This window comes from Prionailurus bengalensis, chromosome A3 (genome assembly GCF_016509475.1).
Source record: "Prionailurus bengalensis isolate Pbe53 chromosome A3, Fcat_Pben_1.1_paternal_pri, whole genome shotgun sequence".
In the NCBI taxonomy this organism is placed as follows: domain Eukaryota; kingdom Metazoa; phylum Chordata; class Mammalia; order Carnivora; family Felidae; genus Prionailurus; species Prionailurus bengalensis.
This window is the reverse complement of record NC_057354.1, coordinates 52,109,504-52,131,953: the sequence shown is the minus strand read 5'-3', so window position 1 is coordinate 52,131,953 and position 22,450 is coordinate 52,109,504. Positions and strand designations below refer to the sequence as shown.

Below are 22,450 nucleotides of genomic sequence, written 5' to 3'. Positions count from 1 at the left end.
GGTGGTGAAAAGATACCTTCAATTCTGGTTGTTCTGTGCCGTATGAACTTAGAGACAACAATCCAACAGGAATGCTGTCTTGATTTTTTTTAAGTTTTATCATTGATCTGCAATGTTATATTAGTTTCAGGTGTACAACATAGTTATTGGACAATTCCATACATTACAAAGTGCATACGTTACAAATTGCTCACCACGGTAAATGCAGTTATCATGTCACCATACAGTGTTGTTACAGAATTATTGGCTGTATTCCCTATGTTGTGATTTTTATCACCTTGACTTAATTTATTTTAGAACTGGAAATCTGTAAATGCCCTTCACCTGTTTTGCCCTTGCCCCCATCCCCTGCCACATCTCCCCCACCCCGTGACCACCAGTTTGTTCTCTGAGGCTGTTTGTGTTTTATATTGTTTGTTCATTTTTGTTTTTTAGATTCCACATATTATCATTCCCATCCCTTTCCTTTTTGGTAGTCCCTTGAACCGTCTTCTGGAAAGCTCTTTCTCTTGCCCAATGTGGATATAGCACTTGAGCTTTCCTATCTTCCTAGAGAGGGCCTTTCTGCCCCTCCACTGGGTCAGAGAAACTTCAATAGCTATAGCAGATCTATAATGGGAGAGCAGAGCTTTGCTCTGAGAGTCTCTATTTTTAATAGTGTTGTGTTTGTTCTTCAGATAATCATTTAAATAAACCCCAGTGTAGGTCATGTTCTTAGTTAAGGTTGCACTTAAATAGAAGACAAAACATCTCAGGCCATTTGTCGATTTTACATTTCTTGTAATTACGCTTTAAGCTGTGGTTTCCCACCCACAGGAGTATTATCTACATTACATGCTGGACTGTTGCCATGTTGTCTTCCAAAAACTTCAATTTTAAGATACTTGAGAAGCAAAGGCTGCTTCACCTGCTGCTACACACTGTGCATTCTACCCCACAGTGGTTTTATCTCCCCTCATACTGATATCACCTCATCTCTTTTATTTGATCTCATCAGACATTTCTACACTGGAGTTCACAGGGGGGAGAGATGGAAGCATTTTCCTGCATATTTCTTTTTTTTTTTTCCTTCATGTTGGAGCCTGTTTTGGAGTTTGATGAGTCCACAAGGACATTTAACATAAGGGTTGGGAAGTTACAGATAAGTCAGGCTCAGAATAGTGTGTTCTGTGTAGGGTAGGTAAAAGGGTGCTAGCAATTGAGTTCGAATGCTGACAGATATGTTGGGGGTGGGAGACACCTGAAGTCTGGGGTCTTACCAGGATGTCTGAGGGTCATGTATGATAAAGTGATAAAAACAGATAAAAACTGTTTGCAAAAAATGTGTATATACACACACACATTCTCTGTGTATAAAAATGCAATCATAGTTGTACTGTTTTGCAATTGCTTTTTTTAAAGGTATTTTTTTAAATTTTAGTAAAATACATGTAACAAAATGTACCATCTTAATCATTTTTCAGTGTACATTCAATGGCATTAAGTACATTCACATTGGGGTACGACCATCACCACTGTCCATCTCCAGAACTTTCTCATTATCCCAAACTGAAACTCTAGGCCCATTAAACAGTATTGCCCCAATGTGGGGAATAAGCTTAGGAATTCCCTGAGCTTGCACCCATGGGTTAGGAAGGCATAAAGAAATAGAAAGCCATAGGATATACACACCCAAGTTTGGGTAAATAAGATTAGGTAAACGGGGCAAAGTCCCCCAGAATAGGTAAAGTGGGGCAGAGGCTCTCAGTATAGGACAAAGGTATAGGAATAGGGAACCTCAGGATGAAAACATCCAAGATGAGGTAAACAAGATTAGGTATTCAGGGTGGAAATGCCCCCCAATTTAGTAATAGCTGAAAGCTGCTTTCGCAAGAAGGAAGGACCAAATTAGGTAAACAGGTAAATAGGGCAGTGGACCTCAGCAGAGTGAAGTTGCCCAGAGGGGAGCTAATTAGCAAAAGAAAGGTGCCTTGTTGACCCTGAGATAGCATGCTTTGTCTTTCTTGTCCCCTAGGCCAGTTTAGCTAAACAGAGGTGGGGCCTTAGGTCTGCTGTAAACAACCTTCTGCCTGGCACCAGGATTTTGTTTTGTATTGACCCAAACCCCTAATCCCGCATATCTTCAAAACCCCCTTTCCCTTATGCCCTTGAGTTAATGTTCACAGATTCATGATCTCTTTGTGCACACCCATCACCACATTTGTAAGCCTTCTGATCCCAATAAAAATGGAGCAAGGACCCTTACTTGGGGCTCTTGTCTTCTCCTGGATGTTAGCATCTCTCGCATTTTTAATCCTGCATCCCACTTTCTTGCTGGACAAGAAAGAACTCCAGACCCAGAGTCTATGACACCCCCTTCCTGACAGTTGTTTTTTCTAACTTAATAAGCTGTCTTACAGGTTTTCCTGTGTGGCATATCTAGATCTACTGTAAGTTTTAACTTTAGATTGGCTGTGTATAGTAGTTCAAAGTATGCATGTGATGTGACTTACATAACCAGCCCTTGATAGACATTTCAGTTACAGATTTTTGTTATTACAAGCCCTTTGAACATCTGTGCCAGTGCTTCCATAGGAGATACCTGAGGGTAGAGTGGGTGTGTGCATGGATGGTTGGACCCATGTTCCAGTCCCACTTCTGGCCCTTCATGGCTCTGTGGCCTTACCCGGTTAAGCTCCTTAAGGCTTATTTCCTTAATTTATGAAGTAATATCTATCTCAGAGAATCATTGTGAGCATTAAATATAATGGCAAATATAAAGATTTCTGAAAGATACAAATGTAGTTGTTAGTAATTGTTGCCCCTGGAGAGGCAGTCTATGAATCTAAGGAATTTAGGAATCTAGAATGAAAGGGGAATTTTTTTACTATGTGCCTTTTCGTACGGTTTTGATTTTTTTTTAAAATCTTTTTTAATGTTTACTTTTTATTTCTTTGATAGCACAAGCAGGAATGGGTCAGAGAGAGGGAGACAGAGGATATGAAGTGGGTTCTGTGCTGACGGCAGTGAGCCTGATATGGGACTTAAACTCACAAACCATGAGATCATGACCTGAGCTGAAGTCAGACGTTCAACTGACTGAGCTACCTAGGCCCCCTGTTTTGATTTTTTTTAACCTTGTGCATGTAAAATTTTTTAATGGGTCTGACTTCATGCCAGGAACATAGTAGGTGTTCAGTTAATAGTTAACTGTAGTTGTTGATGTTGATTTTTTCCTATCATCCTGGTTGTTTTTTCCAAGCTTACAACTTCTGACCTCACTGTCTGTTAATGGCATTGATTCAGTCCTTCGTGATTTCTTTCTTTCCTTTACTTCCTGTACCCACATTCTTGCTGAGTTCCTACCTTAGAATTTTTTTTTTTATCCATATTTCTTTCTCATTCCTTTCTTACTAACTTTTCCACCCTCATCCTGATTACCTTTCAAGTGAGTGTAAGAAAACAATATTAAGGCTGGGGAAGACTTAGAGAATGCAAAATAAAATATATATGCATATTAAACATTTGAGGTGGAACACATAATTTTGTGTGTTCCTGTTTGTCATTTAAATGTTGATAAAGTACAGATTCTTTTAAAAGTGTTATGAGATTTGTGGTAGCATTTTTGTACTGTATGCTTTCTGTTAGCATATACTGAAAACACAATTACAGTAACATGAAGATCTAAGAAATTTGCCTAGCATTTAAAAAATGTTTTCATGTGGGAAAAAGAATCTACTAAACTGATGTATTCAATGCTTTTGTGGGCCTACTATAGTAGTCCACTAAACTGTTCCTTTATTTTATAGGTTAGGAGTTGGATAGAGAGGTAATTTTATTTATCTGTGTTCAAGGCCACAGAATGAGTGGCTCTAGTGCTTAGGACTAGACCCCAAACTTTGAAGATAGTGTGGAGTCCTATCCTATTACTGCATTCAAATTGCACTGTTAATAGTTTGTTACATATATATTTTATCTTCCTATCTATATTGTAAATGCCTTGAAGGCTGAGCCTTTTATCTATCTGAGCCCCATTAACATAGTGATTCTGGAAATGTCCAAATGAATTACTAAATGTTGCCTTAGAATTGTTCTGTCACAGAGGTCCTGGATGTCACTCTTTTTTTCAGGTGGATTCCTTTTGTGAAATGTGTTTTTTGGGGCATGGGATTCGTAGGCACACATGATGGTGATTGTATTTGTTCATTCCCAGAGCCTTAGGTCTTTTTACCCACACATGTCCACTGCCCTCACATGGCATAGTCTGAGAGTTTCCTTCCTATCGATAGGCTTCTTTACTGATATATCAGTTAAGTGACAAATATACCAGCTGCTTAAACAGATTGTAAATTATTTCTCATTGGTAAGTGTAGTAGTTGTTGGTTTTGTTTTTGTGTGTTTTTTTGTTTTAAAGCTGGATGCATTGCTATTCCGTATGGAATCTGCCTTACTAATATAATATGGAAGAGAGGGGATGCAGTTGCTGCCTCTGCCACAGCTGGTTGTTCCTTCTTCTCAATTCAGTAGATTCCACAGATTTTTTTAATATATAAGGTACAGTGCACATACAGCTGTGGGGATTGAAAAGGCAAATAAGACATGGTCTCAACTCTAGAGTGTCTTCCAGTTTGACTATTCTGTCATTCATGTTGGCTCCAGATTTTCTTGCAGCACCACTTTGGTCATATTACTCCACTTTTCAGAATATTGAGAAGGCTTTTTATTGCCTATCACAAAGTCCAAACTCTTCAGCCTAAAGTTTAAGGCTCTTTGTGGTCTGGCCCCAGCTTGTCTTTATAGCCTTGTCACACACTGTTCCCTTAGTCTGTGTTTCACTAAACTCTCACCTACTTGCCATTTTCCGAAAACATCTAGTGTTTCCCGTCCCTGTGTCTTTGTTCATACTATTTATTCTTTTGGGCCAGAAAACATATTCTCCTGTGTCTTTTTGGCACTTGGGACAAAATTGCCACTTCTCTCATGAAATAATGAATTTCTGGAACATTTATTGAGCCCTTGTTGTGTGCTTGGGGAATTAGGGATTCAGAGCTTGTGTTTGTCCTCTGAAAGCATTTAGACTTTTTTTGGTAGTTATCAGCTTCTGTTTTGTGTTATACTTGTTTGTGTATATGTCTAACTTTTTCTGCCAAATTGTGATCTCTGAATCTAAAGGAATGTCTTAATCAAAATTTGTTAAATGTCCAAAGAAAAACAAACTAGATTTAAATCAACTTTATTTCTCCTTTTATTTCTTCATTTGTTAGTGAATGGAAAATTAAGTGCTGGTTCTGCTTAGTGCCTGTGACACCGTTGAATAAACCCATCACACTTTGAGTAAAACAACATAGCTTTCACATTTGGTTTAACTTAACTCTTCAGTGTAGTGTATACTAGTGGTGGAGACCCAGCACCCATGAAACATTAGGAAGAAATTCAAACGATGTTTAGTCATCCATGTTTATTTAGATAATTTCGTTTTATTGTCAGTCCACTGACAAAGCTTTTGAAAGCTTTCTTAGTGATAACCACCTTTTATTAATTACCTACTTCGACAAAAAGTACTTTAAAGATGTTGAACATTTATGTAACAAATTTTACCTTCACAGTCACATCGTGAGGTAGAGTTTTTTTATGCCCACTTTTACAGATGAGTTATCTAAACTCAAGAGATGAAGAACTCACCAAGTTCCACATTCATGACAGAGCCGGGGTTCACCTGTGTCTCCTCCATTTGCTTCAGTATTCAGTAGGTCAGAGCTGTCTACTTTGCCTGTGTTTCAAATCTTTCTCTTATCTTCGCGTGCCAGCCAGCCTATCCAGTTTTATTCCCCACTACTCTTTCTTTACATCATCTTATTGCCAGACATACAACAGTTCTTCTTTCTGAACTTGGTTTTTCCTTTTTTGTGAGGCAGAGAGTTCCAAATCTTGTGCTCAAGGCCCAGCTTAAACTTGAAGATGGTTTCCCTGGCTGCTTCAACCTCTTGTTAGTCTTTTCTTTCTTGGCCTCCTAGAGAACATATTGGATAAGATTAAGTTATTTACTTAAATTTAGTGTGTGGATGCTTGTGTGCAACACACAAGTGACTCCTATGTTAAGTTTGAACTCTTGGCTATCTATGCTTGTATATACTAAAGTATTATTTATAAATTTGGGAAGATAGTTCCAATTCAGTGTGCATTCATTTGTGTATGCTGTGGAGCATATTATAATATAGTGAGGGATTACATTTATCTACTTTGTATTGCATCTCATATGTGTATACAGGTATCATAGGAGAAGTTTTAAAAAGTCTTTTAGAAATTTAAAGGAGGAAACGATCATTTGTCACCTGTTACAGACTTACTGTTATTTATTTAAGATGTGGGGATCAGTCAAATGTTTATTGAGATCTCTTTGGAGGTAGAGACATATCGGTCATGGCAGTGTTGAACCAGGGGCTGCTTTATTTGGAACATTGTAGGGGAGAGTCGTGACTCTCAGTCTCAATACATGGGCCACAGACCAACAGCGTGGGGGGATCATACTAACTGCAGATTGCTCACCCTCTTCCTGTACTTCTTGGGGGAAAATGTCATGAAATCTGTACTTTAAAATTTTTTATTATGGAGAATTTCAGACATTTACAAAACTGGAGGGATTAATGTATCCCCATGTGCTACCACTCAGCTTCACTAATTATTGACTGATGGTAAATCTTTGAGGGCCAGTCTTTTTTCATTCCTCTCTTTCCTATGGCATATCATAAAGATTTTAATATGTATCCTTAAAAGATAAGGACTCTTCTAATAAAACTTTTTAAATGTCACTACAACATCATTATCACACCTGAAAAATATTACTTACAATTCCTTGGTATCATCAACTACTCAGTTAAACTTTCCATTTATTTCAGGTATCCATTTTATTTTATAGGTATTCTGAATTGGCATCTAAGTAAGGTTTATGTGTTTTGGTAGCTTGCTAAATCTGTTCATCAGATCCCAGCAGAATACTAAATTCTCTGGGTTTTAACGTATATATTCCAGACTTGGAGCTGAAGAATCTGGCAGTCTGGAAATGCCAACAGATCAGATCAAAAATCCACAACAAAGGGCTGCTCTCTGTAGCCAAAAGACCAGGAGAGAGACAGTCTAACATGATATAAAACATCTAGACAGCATATGCTGTACTCCAATCAAACACCCAGAAAAAACTGTGGCCACACCACTACTCATGCCAGCAGAGTCCAAGGGGGAGACTAGACTCACCAGGCTGGACCCAGGTACCCCAACACCTCTGTCATGGTGGGGTCAGTGAATGTCAAGGAATCAAGACTTTCATACTGGTAATTTCACAGCTGGTAATTACTGCCCCCCTCTCCCAATTATCACAGTGTTAGTAGAGACAATGTGGGGAACTAGAACTCTCATCCTGGCTCACCATTAGTGAAGAATCCCCATCTTGGGTGTCAACAGAGGCCAATGGGGAACATATACTTCCACCTCCATTTGACAGTAATGAGAGCACTCCTTTGCCAAAGAGATTTCAGAGAAAGCCAGTTTCATAACATAGTATGAAAATATTCATGTTTTATTAGGAAATAATTTATCCTAGCAAGAACCAGGAAAATCTCAAAGTGAAGAAAAAAGGACAATAAATAGATTTTAGCACCAAGATGACAGAAATGTTAGAATTATCTGACAGAGATTTTAAAGCAGTCATAATAAAAATGCTTCAGTGAGCTATTGTGAAGATGCTTGAAACAAATGAGGAAGTAGAAATCCACAGCAAAGAAATAAGATATAAAGAAGATTCAAATGGAAGTTCTGCAGCTCAAAAATATAATAACCAAAATAAAAATCTCAATGGAGAACTCGGTAGTGGATGGGTTCAACTGAAGGGGACTGAGGAAGGAATCAGTGAACTGGAATGTAAAATAGTAAAAATTACCCAGTGTGAACAACAGAGATAAAATAGACTGGGGGAAAAAACAAAGCCTCAGGGACTTGTGGAACTATAACAAAAGAGCTAACTTTGTGTCATTTGAATTCTGAAAGGAGAGGGATAGGGGGTAGGGTAGAAAAATACTAGAGGAAATAATGGCTGAAAATTTCCCCAGTTTGCAGGAAACATAAACATACAGATTCAAGAAGCTGCACAAGCCACAAACAGAATAAACCCAAAGAAAGTCAGTCCAAGATGCATAATGATTAAACTTCTGAGAACTAAAGACCTAAAAAAAAAAAACCTTGAAAGCAGCCAGAAAGGGGAAAAATGACACCTTACCTTTATAGGAGAGAATTTGGATGACAGCAGAGTTTTCATCAGAAACTATGGAGGCCAAAAGGGTATTGGCGTAATATTTTCAAATTTAGAAGGAATAATTGTCACTTGGTATTCTATATTCTCTGAAAATATCCTTCAGGAATAGAAGGGATGCAGTAAATTCTCATGAAGAGAAACTAAGGGAATTTGTGATCAGCAGATCTTAACACCTCACTCTCCTCACTGTTCCCCCATGGGTAAGAGAAGTTTTCTAAACAGAAAGGAAATTATAAAAGAATGAACCATGGGGCACCTGGGTGGCTCAGTCGGTTAAGTATCTGACTTCAGTTCTGGTTATGATCTCACAGTTCGTGAGTTCGAGCCCCATGTCAGGCTCTGTGTTGACAGCTCAGAGCCTGGAACCTGCTTCAAATTCTGTCTGACCCTCCCCACTCACACTCTGTCTCTGTCTCTCTCTCAAGAATAAATAAACATTAAAAAAAAATTTAAAAGAATGAACCGTGGAAACTTAAGAATGAAGAAAGAACGTGGTAAAGCATAAATGTGAATAAATACTATAGACTTTCTGCTTTTGAATTTTCAAAGTTATGTTTGATGAATGAAGCAAAATTGTAACAGTGATGTGATTTTAAATTAATGTAGAGAAAATTTTTAAACAGGGATGGTAAAGGGTTATAGGAGAAAGTTTTGTATACGTCACTCAAGGTGGTAAAATGAGGACACCTGAGGACTATAAGTTACATATATATGGTATACTTAGAGCAGCCACAAAGATATCAAAGAGATACCCTTAAAACTAGACAAATCAAAGTGGAATTCTAGAAAGTGTTGAAGTAACCCACAAAAAGACAGAAAAAAGAAAACAAACAAACAGAATAAACAAAAAACAAATGGCAGACTTAAGCCCCAATATATCAGTAATTACATTAAATGTAAGTAGGTTAAGTATACAAATTATAAGACAGAATTTTATGGAGTAGGTTAAACAGTGTGGCCCAACTATATCATATGTAAGAAACTCACTTCAAATATAGTATAATGATATAGGCAGATTGAAAGGAAAAGGATGCAAAAAGATATAACATGCAAGCATCAATTGAAGGAAATCAGGCGCCTGGGTGGCTCAGTTGGTTAAGCAACCGACTTCAGCTCAGGTCATGATCTCATTGTTCATGAGTTCGAGCCCCGCGTCAGGCTCTGTGCTGACAGCTCAGAGCCTGGAGCCTACTTCAGATTCTGTGTCTTCCTCTCTCTCTCCCCCTCCCCTGCTCATGCTCTGTGTCTTTCTGTCTCTCAATAATAAATAAATGTTAAAGAAAAAAATTTTTTTTAAATCAAAGGAAATCAGGAGTGATAGTGTTAATATATCAGATACAGATAACAGATAAAGTAGACTTCAGGGCAAAGTAACTTACCAGAGACAGGGGTTATGTAAAGGATCAGTCTACCAAGAAGATGTAGCAATCCCAAATGTGTCTCTACCAAACAACAGGGCTGTAAAACATGGGAAGCAAACCCAGTAGAAGTAAAAGGAGAAATAGACAAAACCACAATTATAATTAGAGACTTCAACACCCAGCAGAAAATTAGTAAGAACATAGTTGAACTATGTTCAACACCATCATTAACTGGAAATTGACATCTGGAGACTACTTTATCCAGCAGTAGCATAATATACACTCTTATCAAGCTCGTATAGAATAGTCAACACGATAGACCACATTCTGGGCCATAAAGTAAAACTTACCTAATTTAAAAGAATAGAAACCAGACAATTATGCTGTCAGACCACAACATAATTAAACTAGAAGTCAACAACAGAAAAAAGACTGGAAAACCATAAAATATTTGATTAAAACACACTTCTGAATAATACATGAGTCAAAGAAGAAATCTCAGAGAGAAATGTAAGAATATTTTCAACTAATGAAAATGAGCACACAAGTTATCAAAGTTTGTGGGCTGCAGTGGGAGCAGTGCTTAGAGGGAAATTTATACCACTGAATGCATATATTAGAAAATAAAAAAGAACTAAAATCAGTAATCTAAGTTTTCACCTTAGGAAACTAGAAAAGGAAGAGCAAATTAAATCCAAATAAGCAGAAGGAAAAAAAAGTAATAAGAATTAGAGCAGAAATCAGTGAAATTCAAAACAGGAAATGAATAGAGAATATCAGTAAAACCAAAAAGCTGGTGTTTGGAAAAGTTTAACAAAAGTGATAAGGCTAAAAAAAAAAAGTGATAAGGCTATACCAGGCTAAGAAAAAAAAAAGAGGATACAAATTACTAATACCAGAAATGAAAGAGGAGATATCACTACAGATCCCATCCCATGGAAATCAAAAGGATAAGAAAGAAATACCGTGAACAACTCCGTGCCCAGTGATATTTATGTGAAATGGACCAATTCCTTGAAAGACACAATTTGCCAAAACTCACACAAGAAGAAATAGGTGATCTGAATAGGTTTATATGTATGAAAGAAATTGAATGAATGAATGAATGAATGAATGAATGAATAAACAAACAAACAAACAAACTTCCACAACAACTCAGGCCCGTATGGGTTCACTGGCAAGTTCTACCAACTATTTTAAGATTTATACCATTTTTCTACAGTCCTTCAGAGGATAACATTAGAAAGAATACCTCCCAATGCTGTCTATGAGGCTAGCACTGTCCTAACACCAAAGTCAGACAAAGGCATCACACAAAAAAAGAAACTGCAAACCAGCAATACCTCTTGTGAACATTGATGCAAAAATTGTCAACAAAATATTAGCAAATTGAATCCAAAAACATAAAAAGAATTGTACATCGTGACTGAATTTATCCCAAGGAAGTAAGATTGACTGAATATCCAGGAAGCAACTTTATTCCTTCTTTTTTAAGTTTATTTGTTTATTTATTTTTGAGAGCAAGAGAGAGAGGGAGAGCATGAGCAGGAGAGGGGCAGAGAGAGAGAGAGAGAGAGAGAGAGAGAATCAATCCCAAGCGGGTTCCATATTGTCATCATAGAGCCTGATGCAGGGATCAAACCCGTGAGCGGTGAAATCATGACCGAAGCTGAAATCAAAAGACGCTTAACCAACTGAGCCACCCAGGTGTTCTGCAACTTTATTCTTAATACCCGCATACTAGAAACAGGCCAGATGTCCTTCAGCAGGTAAATGCTTAAACAAAGTGTAGTTCCTCTCTACCATGGTATACTATTCAGCAATAAAAAGAACTAGACTATTGATTTTTGTGACAATTTGGATGGTTCTTAAGGGCATTATACTGAATGGAAAAAAAAGCCAATGTCAAAAGTCACATACTGTGTGGCTTGATTTATATAATAATTTCTAAGTGACAGAATTATAGAGATGGAAAACATATTAGTGGTAGCCAGGGGTTAAGAGGAGATGGGGGTTGGGGGTTAGAGGGAGGGAGGGTATAGGTATGAAAGGGCCACATGGGGAATCCTTGTGGTGATAGAATGTTTCATATCTTCACTGTACTTGATCTTAATGTGCTACATTTTCATAAGATTTTACCATTTGAAGAAACTGGGGAAAGTGTACATAAGATATCTATTATTTCCTAGAACTGCATGCGAATCTACAATGATCGTAAAACACTTAATTTTTAAAAATCCATGCTTACCTAAGGGCAACAGCTATCATTTTTCCACCTGTGTCTTACTGAAAATTGTATAGACTTATTACATTGATATAATATTCCCAGACAATGCCTACTCCCAATTTTCACTGACACTCTCTAAGAGTAAAATGGAGAGTCAATTAGGGTAGGGAAAATAAATGTGTTTTTAGGAAACTTGAATTAAATTATCATGCTGCAATCCCAGACTTTAACCTCTACTACAAAGCTGTAATCATCGAGACAATATGATATTGGCACAAAAACAGACACATGGACCAATGGAATAGAATAGAGAACCCAGAATTGGACCCACAGATGTATGGCCGACTGACCTTTGACAAAAGGAAAGGGTATCCAATAGATAAAAGACAGTCTCTTTAGCAAATGGTGCTGGGAGAACTGGACAGCAACATGCAGAAGAATTGAAACTGGACCACTTTCTTACACCATACACAAAAATAAACTCAAAATGGATGAAAGACCTAAATGTGACACAGGAAACCATCAAAACCCTAGAGGAGAAAACAGGCAACAACCTTTTTGACCTCAGCCACATCAATTTCTTTCTTGACACGTCTCCAAAGGCAAGGGAAATAAAAGTAAAAATGAACTATTGGGACCTCATCAAGAAAAAACCCTTCTGTACTGCAAAGGAAACAATCAACAAAACTAAAAGGCAACCGAAGGAATGGGAAAAGATATTTGTAAGTGACATATCGGATAAAGGGTTAGTATCCAAAATCTATAAAGAACTTACCAAACTCAGCACCCAAAAAACAATCCAGTGAAGAAATAGGCAGAAGACATGAATAGACACTTTTCCAAAGAAGATATCCAGATGGCCAACAGACACATGAAAAGATGCTCAACAGGGGCACAGTTGGTTGAGCATCTGACTTTGGCCCAGGTCGTGATCTCACGGTTCGTGGGTTCAAGCCCCGCATCGGGCTCTGTGCTGAACACTTGCTCAGAGCTGGGAGCCTGCTTCAGATTCTTTCTGTGTCTCCTTCTCTCTCTGCCCCTCCCCAGCTTGTGCTCTCACTCTGTCTCTCAAAAATAAACAAATGTAAAAAAAATTAAAAAAAAAAGATGCTCAATGTCACTCATCATCAGGGAAATACAAATCAAAACCACATCGAGATACCACTTGACACCAGAGTGGCTAAAATTAACAAATCAGGAAACAACAGATGCTGGCGAGAATGTGGAGAAATAGGAACCCTCTTGCACTGTTGGTGAGAATGCAAACTGATACAGCCACTCTGGAAAACAGTGTGGAGGTTCCTCAAAAAGTTAAAAATAGAACTACTCCACAACCCAGCAATTGCACTGCTAGGTATTTATCCAAAGGATGTAGGAGTGCTGATTCAAAGGGGCACATGCACCCCAATGTTTATAGCAGCACTTTCAACAATAGCCAAATTATGGAAAGAGCCTAAGTGTCCATCAACTGATGAATGGATAAAGAAGATGTGGTTTATATATACAATGGAATACTACTTGGCAATGAGAAAGAATGAAATCCTGCCATTTGCAGCAACATGGATGGAACTGGAGGGTATTACGCTAAGTGAAATAAGTCAGTCAGAGAAAGACATATCATATGTTTTCACTCCTATGTGGAACTTGAGAAACTTAACAGAAGACATGGGGGGAAGAGAAGGGGAAAAAATAATTACAAACAGAGGGAGGCAAACCATAAGAGACTCTTAAATACAGAGAACAAACTGAGGGTTGATGGGGGGCGGGAGAGAGAGGGAAAATGGGTGATGGGCATTGAGGAGGGCACTTGTTGGGATGAGCACTGGATGTTGTATGTAAACGATGAATCATGGGAATCTACCCCCAAAACCAAGAGCACACTGTATACACTTGTGTGTTAGACAACTTGACAATAAATTATATTTAAAAAAAATTATGTTAATTTCTTGCCTTATTTACCAAAAGCAGAGGGACACATACGAAATTGGAGCAGCTATGTGGGTAATCCAGGCTCTGTATGTTGGACCCTCACATCTCCAAAAGGAAATGGCTGAAAAGTCTTTTTTAAAGGACCCCTTCGGGGCACCTGGGTGGCTCAGTCAGTTAAGCGTCCAACTTCGGCTCAGGTCGTGATCTCACGGTTTGTGAGTTCAAGCCCCACACCAGGCTCTGCACTGACAGCTCAGAGCCTGCTTCAGATTCTCTGTCTCCCTCTCTCTCTGCCCTTTCCCCTGCTTCTCAAAAATAAATAGATACGTAAACATATTTTTTAAAGGATCCTTTAGATCTCAGATTTCTCTAAGTTTCTGTCAGGAACACAGGCTGGCTTCTCCAAATGCAGAGCATCTAACTGAGAACTAGAGTGTTTAAAAATCGCCATTTTACATGGAAAATTATAATTCCATCTCAGATGCTTCTGCAGTAGAGCTCAGGAATAATCTTTTCAGAGTCTGATGTATTTGAAAGGCTCCCACATTGTAAGATTGTCTAGAGCTGTACATTGCTGGTGTTGCATCAACCGAGGAGATGTCCGACTGTCAGTAAGGACTTGGGTCTTTAGTAAAGAATATATTAAGAACCATTGTCTATTTTTGCAGTGCTTTGGAATTGATGAAATATTTAGTCTTCTTCCTCAGTCCTTACTTTTCCAGCCCCACTTAAGATGCATACACCCCTACCCTCAGCTGCCCAGGAGATGTGTTCTACACTTTCAGAATTGTTTGAAATTAGGATCTCTTCTGTGTTTCTTCATGTCTTTACATACCCTGTCTCCCTAACATTTTTATGTTCTGAGAGGCATTCCTAATCTTTCAAAATTCATTTCAAAAACCATCTTTCCCATGATGTTTTCCCTGATGGCACATTTCCCTTTTCCTTACCTAGAGAAATGTTACATATTTCTCTCTCTCCACTGTGTATATTATTCTTAACATACAGTAGCTCCTATGGTGTGAAACCTTCCACATAGCATGTAAGGGGTTCTTTTCCCATATCTCTGCTTTAGACTGATTTCCTTCAGGGAAATGATTTTTCTCCATTCCCCTTTATGTACCAAGATCCAGCAACAATTCCTGACATTAGGCGCTCAGTAATAGTAAATGAGTGAGTTAAAGTAAATATGAACATTTTTTTTAACGTTTATTTATTTTTGAGACAGAGAGAGACAGAGCGTGAATGGGGGAGGGTCAGAGAGAGAGGGAGACACAGAATTGGAAACAAGCTCCAGAGTCCGACGCGGGGCTCGAACTCACGGACCGCGAGATCATGACCTGAGCTGAAGTCGGACCTTTAACCGACTGAGCCACCCAGGCGCCCCAAATATGAACATTTTTATCTTCACACTAAGAATTGGAGGTTTGGAAATTTAGAAGATGTATTCTGGGTGCAAAACTGACATAGAAGGAACTGGAGCTTGGATCCAGTAACTGACTTGAAGGATAATGGTTTCTCCCCCAGGGATGCCTGGCCCCTTTTCCAGTTCCATCTTACTGAAATGAAAAGAGCCATTGGTTTCACTGATCTGTGCCAATTAGACATTACAAATGGGAAGTGGCACACATGGAAAGTAAGAGCATTGATTCTGGAGCTAAACTGTGCTCAATCCCAGCTTCTTACCTTTTGGTAATTGTCTGACTTCTCTCTGCCTCATGTGTAATAGTACTCATCCCCTGTGATTGTCACAGAGTTAAATAAGCTACTATGTGTAAAACATTTAGAACAGTGCCTAGCACATTAGGCACTCTATGTATTTATTGATATATGTGTGGTTGATAAAAATGGAGAAATGAAGAATTCCTTAATAAATATAAAAATGCGAGAACTCTTTCAGCTCACAGCTCATACAAAAATAGGCGACAGGCCATATTTTGCAGACTTTCAGTCTAGATCATTAGTTCATTAAGAGGTTGCAAAGTGATGCTATTGTTGTTTAAGACATTTCATGTCCTATCTGCAAGTGCTTCTAAAAAGAGAAGCTTCTTCCCTATTAACTAATTTGGTAACCCGTTGGTACAACTTGACAGATAACAAGTGTTACTATATAATAGAGTCCAGTCCCTATGGGAAGTCCAGTGCTGCCTTACCATATATCACTTTTGTATTAACTATACTGAGCATGAGATCTGTGCTCAGAAAAGTACATTGTCCATGGTACCTACATAATACTTCCATTTTGCAAGCACTTAAGTTAGAGTTGAGATCCCGCATTCTCTCACTTGGACCGGTGTTTTTTTTACCTCACTTTCAGGCTGCCTCGCAACTCTTGAAGAGCATGTTGCCTTTGTATTGTGAGCCCATCCAGTTCAGGTGCCGTCAGGAAGCCCACTGGAGTGTGGATAACTTCCTCTTCACACCTAGCGATCCCTATTCATTAGCATATAACCACACCATCCAAGGATGTAGTTAATATTTGTGTTGTTTGTAGTGGAACTAGCAAAGCTTAGCTATTCATTACGTAGCAAACCTGTCTCTAATTTGAGTGACCCTTTTTTAAGGCAGTGGTATAAATGGTTCGTGTTAAATATCACTAACATGTTGTCCAATGAAAGCTATGAAACACCTTATCATTAACGTGTTGTCCAGTGAGAGATATGAAACATGTTATCTTTAACATGTTATCCAATGAGAGATGTGAAAAAAAATAATCTGTAAAGGGTCAGGTAAGTTGCTTATGGAGACTTTTTAAAAGCACCTACAAATCATTTGAATGTTAATGATATTCACTTTTTTAATGGAAAGCAACATTTCTTTAATGATGCTTGTGCTTTCATTAAAACTTTTTCCTTTCTAGTAGATGCCTCCCTGACTGTAATTATGTCTTTGTGACTTTAACCTGTGACTGGGGAGATGAAATGACTGATTTAGAGTTCTTTTTTTGTTGTTGTTAACATTATTTTTGGGAGACAGAGAGCACAAGCAGGGAAGGAGCAGAGAGAGAGGGAGACACAGAGTCCGAAGCAGGCTCCAGGTTCTGAGCTGTCAGCACAAAGCCTGACACAGGCCTTGAATTCACAAGCCATGAACTCATGACCTGAGCCAAAGTTGGACACTTAACCGACTGAGTCACCCAGGAACCCCTGGATTCTGATTTCATTATATGATAAGAAGAAAGGATGGTGGACTTCATCAGGTGGAGTTGTGTTTGAAGTTAAATTTAATATACATTTTGAGTAATGTGTTTTTCTTCATCCTTTGGATTACAAATGACATTTAGACTCTGACTTCACCACACAACCAGTGTGCTTCCACACTTACTAGTCATGGGGTTGAACTTGAAATTGCTGGGAAGTAGGCCAGTCATATTCCAGGGGAGTGGACAACCAGTCAGGATGTCGTTGGGAATTGCAACGTTCTACATGTCATCACCAAAGGGTGGTATGAGGGAGAGATGGGATTTGGTGAGACTGAGGACATCTCTTTTACAAACCTTTAGAACATGGTGGTGAGAAAATCGTCAACACAGGCTGAAGTTTTCCAACTGTTGGCTCCAAGTGGCTGGGTGCCCTCTGAGGTAGTGGTTCAGATTTTGGTCCTGGTCTTACAGAGACAGAAACAGAAGTAGTCAGGTAAAAATGACATGTGCTAAGCGCATAATTAAAGAAGGGACCTTTGGCATTTTGACTTTGGCCTTGTGTCTAGTTAAAGCATATAAATGTAGATTAAAATTTAGCCTGATTCCTCAGGCTTGACTTGAATACCTCTCTTATTCTAATGGGAAAGTTTAGAACAAAACAAATTTCATTTACTACTTTCAGATTTTCTCATTTAGAGAGTGTGTGGGAAAATGATGTACAAAATAATCACAGTTTAGAGTCATTGCCCACATTAAAATAAATTGATTCCCTTGGGTTTTAATGAGTTGCTGTCAGAATAGTTCTTTCTTTGGAATACAATGCAGATTTTGTCACATAGAAGCATGTTTTAGGGAATACAGTGTGGTCTTCATTAGAATCTTGAAATGGAGAATTTCATACAGCAAATGAACAGCCTTTTGTTTTAGGAGTGTGGGTAGTGATATTTTTGTAATAGTCATGAATCCTTTGTAAACATGGTTAGAGACTAGTTTTTTTTTTTTAACATTTATTTTTTGAGAGAGAGAAAGAGAGTGTGAAGTAGGGGAGGGGCAGAGAGAGAGACACAAAGAATCTGAAGCAGGATCCAGGCTTTGAGCTATCAGGACAGAGACCGATGTGGGGCTCAAACTCACAGACTGGGAGATCATGACTTGAGTTGAAGTCAGACGCTTAACATACTGAGCCACCTAGGCGCCTCTATACTAGTTTTCCTTTTTAAAATGATCCAAGGAAGTAAGAGCTTTGTGACTAGCCCCATGACATCTGGAAAGTTCTGTTAGCACTTAGCCCATTTCGGGTGATTGAATATAGTTACATGATTGAAGATAATGGTGAAAACACCGTGTTTAAAAAATTTTTTGAAGATATATGTATAGGATATTAGGTTATCTGTTTTATAAAATGGACCAGATTTGCAATGCTGTAACTTTCAAGTGGGTGGAAGGCTAATGTCTGAAATAATTTAATGGCGTTTCTGGACGTAATGTGTTTTTTTTTTTTTTTTTTTTTAATGCTGGCTAACTCAAATCTTAAAATGAGAGCATTTTTTGTCTTTTGGGCATTTGCCAGATCTGTACAAAGCATGAAACATCTGCAGATGTCTGTTTAAGGCAGTATCTTAATGCTTTGTAGTAGAACGTTTTAACCATGAGTACTTATGCAGTTGTACGAAAGCTACTTTAGTTTTGCTACTCTATATAGACCTGGGTTTTCCATTACTTTCAGGTGCTTTCCCTTTGGAAGTGTTACTAATGATGACAAAGGGCACTGGTGAAGTGTAAAACGTAATGCTTAATTTTAATATATAGCTCTTTTGAACTTGACAAAAGATAAAAAAGTTGCAGTGATTCCTCACAATTTCAGAGGTCTTTCCCACCCCCCCCCCCCCAAGGTCATTTTGGGACCGTGAGACCAGACTTGAAAAGAAGAGTTTTCTGAGCTTGAGCCCTTTTGATTTCTAAAATAAACACTCACATCCCTTTCTGATAATATATTTGGTCATTTAGAGTGCTTTCTATGAAGGAAGTTGTGGTGATAGGTTCTGGAATGTGAAGCCTGCAGCAGGCAAGAGTGATTAAGAGGGTGATGGGAACTCCAAGGATACAGGGTTGGGAACTTTTTAGAGATGAATTTTTCTTATGCTCAGTCAGGATTAATCAAGCTTTCTAGGAAGAAGCAGTGCCAGGTTAGCTGAACAAATGGGGTGGAAGTTGAAATATGAGGTTGGTTTTTAAGTATATTTTGATAAAGAGGTTAAGTTCTAAGAATATAGCACTGTCATACAAAAAGCTACTTACGCTTTTTGGGATACCAATGTATCCCAAGCTCATATAACAGTAATGGTCAGTCAGTAAATACTTGTTAAGTGAATGAATAATGATATAGTATATTTTATTTGGTATATGTGGTTTTTGGTTTAGTGAAGTATATTTAAATACTGCTATAAAATAATGTGTGAGTAAATGCTAATAAATTAGCTTCCAGGAAGTATTAAATTAGACTTGAAGGGTTATTTCAGCTTTTCATAGTTGCGGTAATACTGTGTAAGTACAAGTATTTGTACAGTACTGTGTACATATTTCTTTTCTTTAGGACTTAGTGCAGGAACAGTTATTTGACATGGGAAGATGCTGTATTCTGTATTACTGAAGCTTCTAGGTGAATGGGTTAAATCTTTTAGATCAAACATTAACATTTTCTCGTGAACTTCTTCAGTTTTCCATATTAATATATCTTCAGTAGTATTCATCAGATTTCCAGGTGGAACTGTTTTGATAAAATTGATGGAATATCCTGAAGTTTCTTAAGAGGCATAAACAGGCAAGAATAGCAAAAAGCTAGTTATTGAAGGAAGAAAGGTGGTGAGGGAGAGGACATTGGCTGTGTTTGCTGTTTCAACACATGGTTGGTACAAGTCACGCAGTATGTCTCTGAGGTAGGATCAGATACGTCAATGGGCTAGAGTTCGTAGTATGAGCACTGTGATAAACAAGGCTTTGCAGTGGAGAGGAGGCAGATTATTCCATAATGTCCCACAAATGGTGAGATAATTTGTTAGCATTTGGGGGGAAAAAGTTTAGAGCTTTATATGATATCCGAAGACATTCCAGAGGGCGATATTTAATAGTTATAAAATTCAAGCCAGATAAACACTAAAATAAAATAGAAACAAATGTTTTCCAGACTTCTAGAATGAAAAGTACTTTTTAAATTTAGTACTTTTAGGAATAAATTACAAGAATATATATTTGAGTAAGACTAAATTAAACTTCTATGAATTAAAAAAAGAGGCTGGGAAGAAAATTTACAACAAAACAATATAGAAAGCGTTAATCAGAATATGAAACTCTAGTACATATGTAGGAAAAAATGAAGAAAGAAAATATTTTAAAAATAGAAACAAAAGAAAATATAACGCATACAAAAGTATAAAAAGTGTTCAATATTAGTGATTCACCAAAGATATTATCAGTTGCCTGCATTATTACAGAGCTTGTTAAGAAATATATTTATCATGGGGCACCTGGGTGTCTCAGTTGGTTAAGTGTGTGACTCTTGATCTCAACTCAGGTCTTGATCTCAGGGTCTTGAGTTCAAGCCCCATGTTGGGCTCTGAGCTGGGCATGAAGCTTACTTTAAAAAAAAAAAAACAAACCAAAAAGCTGTTTATCATATGTTGCTGGTATGAGGGTATAATTGATAAAATTTATTAGTAAAATAATTTGGCAATACATGTCAAGTCTGACATGATTTATAACTTGTAATCCACAATTTCCACTTCTGTAAATCATACCTAAGAAAGTTATTGTATGGGGCGCCTGGATGGCTCAGTTGGTTAAGCATCAAATAAATTTTTGAATTTACTATTCAAAAATAAATAAAGGTGAAAAAAAACCTAAAAAAAAAGATTATTCTAAAAGTGGAAAGAATTTAATGTGAAAAGATTTTGGCAGCATTATTTATGCTAGTAGGAAGTTTGAACATACATAAGTAATGATAGAAGCTCATTTAAAATGCCTGATGATAGCTGTTTAGTGAAATCATGTAGGTATTTAAAATGATAGTTATTAAAGTTTCATAATGTCACTATATCATGATCACTTTTTAGTCTTTTATTTAAACCTTTAACCTGTTTCAGTTATCACTGTAACAAAACAAGAGTAATTTGAGACTATGTTAGCAAATGGGAGGGGGAGGTTGTGGACTCTGGATGAAACTGACTTGAATTTAAGTAGATGCTAAAATGATTATATTCATTATAAATCAACATTTTCTAATTTAGGCAATTGATAAGTTTCTTTTTTGTTGATTTAAAAATACTGCTATTTTTCAGCTTCTTATTCCCTGGTATTTCCCTTTTATGCTGACAGTCAGGTTACCCAGGTAAGAAGGTTAGAATCATTAGCAAGTCATTGCTTTAACCCCAAGTGGTTTGGCAGATTGTTTTAAAAATTTCTCTTAATGTTTTATTATCCACATTTGAGAGAGGGGGAGACAGAGCATGAGCAGAGGAGGGGCAGAGAGAGAGAGAGAGAGAGAGAGAGAGAGAGAGGAAGACACAGAATTTGATGTAGGCTCCAGGCTGTTAGTAGAGAGCCCAACGCAGGGCTTGAACCCACGAACCATGAGATCATGACCTGAGCCAAGTCAGATGCTTAACTGACTGAGCCACCCAAACGCCCCTGGCAGATTGTTTTAGTGTGCGTATCTTTACTGTAGATCTGGCCTCATTTATATAGCATACTTAACTTTGTTGGGTTAACTCAAAGTGTACTGTTGATTTGCTTAGAAGTAACCAGAAAAAACAGGTTGTCTACTAGCTAGTTAATACTTTCTTCTTAGCAGATATCTGTGTTCTAATCCAGTATAGCTGCACAGAAGTATTTCAGGCAGCATTGAGAGCTATGATTATTTATTATTTCTTCATGTTTGGAATGGGGATAAGGAAAATAGTTTTTCTTCCAGCAATGCAAAATTAGGAAGTGGGCTACCAGTCTCCTCTTTTTCTGTATCTCTCCCCCATCCTCTTTTCTGAAGAGCCCTTCTACTTTGTTCTGGATCCAGTTCCTTTCAGCTTCCTGATGGAGCTTGTCTCTGTACTTTTCTCTTCCAGTAGTTCTTCCTAACACTGGTATCCTTCTGGTCTTACTTTTTGCCTTCTATTTAGACAGCTTCCTTGAATAATTTGCCCCATTTCTCACCTTCTTTCCACATTACTCCCAGAAGCTTTGTTTTCACCATTGAGGTGAACTTCTTTAAGATTGATAATGACTTTTCTTTAGCAAAGTCTATATACTTTATTAAATGTTGATTATTAACTTTTCTTGTTTACTTCACATTATTATCACTCTTGAAATTGGCCCTTACTTTGACTTCTCTGTTATTCTATTTGAAGACTTTCCTACTGGATACTCCTGCCATTCTCTTTCTATAGTCCTGCTTTATTGTCTTTTTGAATCCTATCTGTGGTTTATTTCCTGAACTTCACTTCTGCTAAATTAATTCC

General features: G+C 37.7%; 1 protein-coding gene across 3 annotated transcripts in view; it reads left to right on the top strand.

Moving 5' to 3' along the window:
- Positions 1-22,450, top strand: part of LIMS1 (LIM zinc finger domain containing 1) — a 155,917-nt gene that overhangs the window by 4,096 nt on the left and 129,371 nt on the right. Inside the window, exon 1 of one of the 3 annotated variants that reach the window (XM_043553185.1) lies at positions 5,658-5,729. The exons of the other annotated variants lie outside the window; for them this stretch is intronic. The gene's annotated coding sequence lies outside the window, so the exon portion shown is untranslated. Of the gene's footprint in view, positions 1-5,657; positions 5,730-22,450 lie in introns of those variants that run through there. 3 annotated transcript variants of the gene reach the window in all.